Source organism: Chenopodium quinoa, unplaced genomic scaffold (genome assembly GCF_001683475.1).
Source record: "Chenopodium quinoa cultivar QQ74 unplaced genomic scaffold, ASM168347v1, whole genome shotgun sequence".
In the NCBI taxonomy this organism is placed as follows: Eukaryota; Viridiplantae; Streptophyta; class Magnoliopsida; order Caryophyllales; family Amaranthaceae; genus Chenopodium; species Chenopodium quinoa.
The window spans coordinates 3165094-3168877 of NW_018745003.1; the positions used below are offsets into that span (position 1 = coordinate 3165094).

The window sequence follows — 3784 nt, forward strand, 5'->3', positions numbered from 1 at the left end:
TTATAATAAAATATAGATTCTTCTTCTTCTTTTTTTTTTAATGAAAGAATTATGTACGTTTTATTTGATGAAACTAATTAGATTCTTTGATATAAACTGAAGAGATGAGAAATAATATTTTCTTGATAAAAAAATTCTCTATCCGATCCTTTATGTTTTTTCGAGTTGAAATTTTTTCTTGACAAAAGTTTAAAAGTGAGAAAAATAAAAAGGACCAAAGGAAATTATTATTAAGAATATCAAAAAGTTGTTCAACTCTCAAGTCTATATCAAAGAATCTAATACTTAAAAAAAAAGGAAATTTTCACTTTTGCTACCAACAAAACACATGTATTTCACTTTTGCTGAGAAAATTTTATTTTTCTTTTACTACCATACAAAAACAAATTTGTTAAAAATTGCTACCACATATCACTTTTAGTTACTATTTCCGTTAGTGAGATCTAACAACCCTCACTGCCACCCCCCCTCCTCAGACACCTCATTACCTTCCCGTCAGCCACCTTGACCCACCAGAAAAAAAAGAAAATAAAAACACCCAGCCACCATCACTGCCCAGCAATCCCCCTCCCCCTGTCGGAGACTGGTGCCCAAAGCGTCGCCCGGCGCCTGCGACCCCACTTCCCCTCCCTTTTCTCCATCGTCGCGACCTTAACCCAACCTTTCAACCATCGTACCATCCCTTACTCCTCTCAATTACCCACGACAGCTCTTCCCACCGCACCACCATTACGCACCTTCAACCTCTCGCCACACCAAAAAAAGTCCAAAAAGCGCCGCTACTGCTGCTGCTCCTCCCTCTGAACAAGTCGCCCCACTCCCAGCACCAAAAACCAAAACCTCTAACCCTAAAGCACCAGCCCGAACCAGCCTAAACGGGTTTTAGGGTTTCGCTTATGGTGGTTTCGGGGTGGTGGTTTAGGGTTAGGGGTGGCCAAAAAGGGTAGGGGAAGGGGAGGGGGGTCGATTCCGGTGGGGGAATGGGAAGGGGGCCAATTTTGGTGGGGCAAATGGGGAGGGAGGTGGTTTCCGGTTTGGGATGGGGGGTTGGGGCAGCGAGAGAGAAAAGGATAAGGGATGGGGAAAGGTTGCGTAGGTAGAGGAAAGGGAGAAGGAGAGGATGGAGTCGCCAGCACCGGGCGACGCTTTGGTGTCGGCAGGGCAAGGGGGAGGGTGGCTGACGGGTGATGGCTGGCAGTTGAAGGTGGTGGCTGGGTTTTTCTTTTTCTTAAAATAATTAATTTTTTCTTTTTTAATTTTTTGAATAAACTTAACGGAACCCCAACAGATTCCATTAAGTGGTAGCAATTTTTAACAGACTTGTTTTTTTATGGTAGTAAAACTAAATTAAAATTTTTCCCCATAGCAAAAGTGAAATACGTGTGTAAAAAAAAAAAAAAAATTCAAGACCAACCAAATGACCATCGCAAAAAGGGCATTGACGATGAATGGGATCATACAAAAGAGACCATAGTATGGTACTCCCTCTAAATATTTGATAAGACTTTAATCATAATGGTGAAAATGTTAGGTATTTGATAGTTAGAATCGGATGTGGGGGCTAATCATTTGTCGTCCTCAAGCAACAATATCCAATGGGTGCACGTTGTATACTTGTATCGATATATGATTTTTACAGTAGAAATCTAAGAATAAGAAAGATTGATCCGGCCCTCAAGCAAAATATCCAAAGAATAAGAGACTACTGAAAAATTCTCTTAAATTATTATATAATTTATTTAAAAGAACAAAACGTTTTGAGAATAGGCTTAAGAATCACATTCTGATGAGCTAAATATAGGCCCCAAAGAATCACATCATCGAATCAATTAATTAAATATTGCCTCCATCACATCTTCTCCCACTATATAAAGGTGGGCAAGCATGTCATTATTGTTTGCAAGTCAGACAGATTACATACAGAAGAAGGTCATACTTGATTAAGGTAACTGCCTAAGCTATTGATCTCTTTAATTAATTAGCTTGCTCAATTCACTGATTTTAAATAGTTTAGTATTTTTTTCTTTTGGTCCGACTGGATTACAAAGGCAATACAAGTTACAAATAGGGGTGTGTGATTTGAAACAATGATATATTGTAAACAGAGTCACAAACCTTCAGTCTTAACCACTAGGCCTTGTCTTATTGGTATCTTAATTAGTATTTGACACTAAAGCATGTGTTTTTTTCATTTTAATTGATAATTTGTGGTTTGTATGTAGGAGAATAATATACTCAAAAGATGGCAGCACTCAAGAATATGCAGCAACAAAGGTGATGTTCAGTAACAATGTTCAAGCTACGCTGAGTGTTAAGCTCATCAACGGCGATGGAGAAGATCCTGCACAAGTTTACGGAAGCATAACTGGTCGCTTTGGAATCAGTAACCAATTTTCACTGTTTAATAGGCCTCAAAAGTCAACGCATTGACGTGAGGCCAGGGGAATTCATTCCCTTAAGCCAGCCGAGTGTGAATGTGCCTGAAGCCGCCGATGCAATGGAGATTACAGCATACTTGATGGATTATGATACTCTTTCTCCCGACGATGAAATTGCAAACGGTACCGTTACGTTTCTAGTCAGAGGACCTGGTGTGGAAGAGAAGCAACCCATCAACGGAAAGTATGGCTCCATCGAAGTTAACGTCACTTGGGGTTGAGCTTGTGTTGCTCAACTAATATAATGCTGGTGCGGTCTTGAATTACTAGCAAGCTAGCTAATATAGCTAAATAAAACTGCCTTGCACTAGTGCTTACGTTTCCTATGCGTTCATGTACTACTTCAATGTTATTATCTTAATAATACTTCGTAATTTCATATGTTTTTACCTACTAAATTGGGGGTAATTCCAAGTTTCTCATATTGATTAACAAGTCTAAATTGGAGGCCTTCGTATATGTGTTTTGCTGCTTCGTTGCCAATAAATAATCTACGGAGTACAATTTACCGGGGGCTATTGAAAAGCCTTCCTTAATACTTAACTTTATAAAACACGATAAAGCCCAATTGATCAACATAATTAACATTATAACATGGATAAGCTTCCTAGAAGGAAATACTTTGGAAAAAAATGACCTATGTATGTGGTATAGACGGATCCAAGAGGGGCTTATCCGGAGCCTTGGCCCGCCCCATGGATCAACTTAGGTATTAATATATATTGCTCTATTAACTCATGAAAATATAAAATAGCTTAGTTGGTTATGCATGCGTAGTATGTTGTTGAGGTCGTGGTTCAAATCCTTAGTTCTCATTACTTAGGGGAAGGAAGAGTTTCGTTTATTAAGTGGCAAATTTCAACTCCGAGGAAATACCTCGGGGAGAAATTCTTAACAGCACAAAGATACACCACGAGTCTACATACACGAAAAATTGAAAGTAAATCACACTTCAAGAGAAATCAAGGAAGTAACTTTAGACCATGAATTTAAAACCATGATTTGGATTATCGATCCAACCATGCATTATACAAACATTTAAATGATTTGATCAACTGAAACCTTGACGTGTAAATCCTCGTACGTACGTACTAATGAACTATTCTTGTGACCAGTGGCGGATTCAGGATTTCTGAGATGGTGAGTCACCATCAATTATTATGATACCGTTCTCCCGACGATGAAATTGCAAACGGTAACGTTGTGTTTCTAGTCAAAGAAGCTGGTGTGAGTGAGAAGAAACCCATGAACGGAAAGTATGGCTCCGTCGAAGTTAACGTCGTTTGGGGTTGAGCTAGCATTGCCCAACTAATATAATGCTGGTGCAGTCTTACGAGCTAGCTAGT

At 39.2% G+C, this 3784-nt stretch overlaps 1 long non-coding RNA gene across 1 annotated transcript; it reads left to right on the forward strand.

The window, feature by feature from the left end:
• Positions 1 to 1711: 1711 nt before the first annotated feature.
• LOC110707916 lies at positions 1712 to 2836 on the forward strand. The gene is made up of 2 exons (XR_002508615.1): positions 1712 to 1945; positions 2223 to 2836. It is a non-coding gene; the product is annotated as an uncharacterized LOC110707916 (long non-coding RNA).
• Positions 2837 to 3784: the final 948 nt, after the last annotated feature.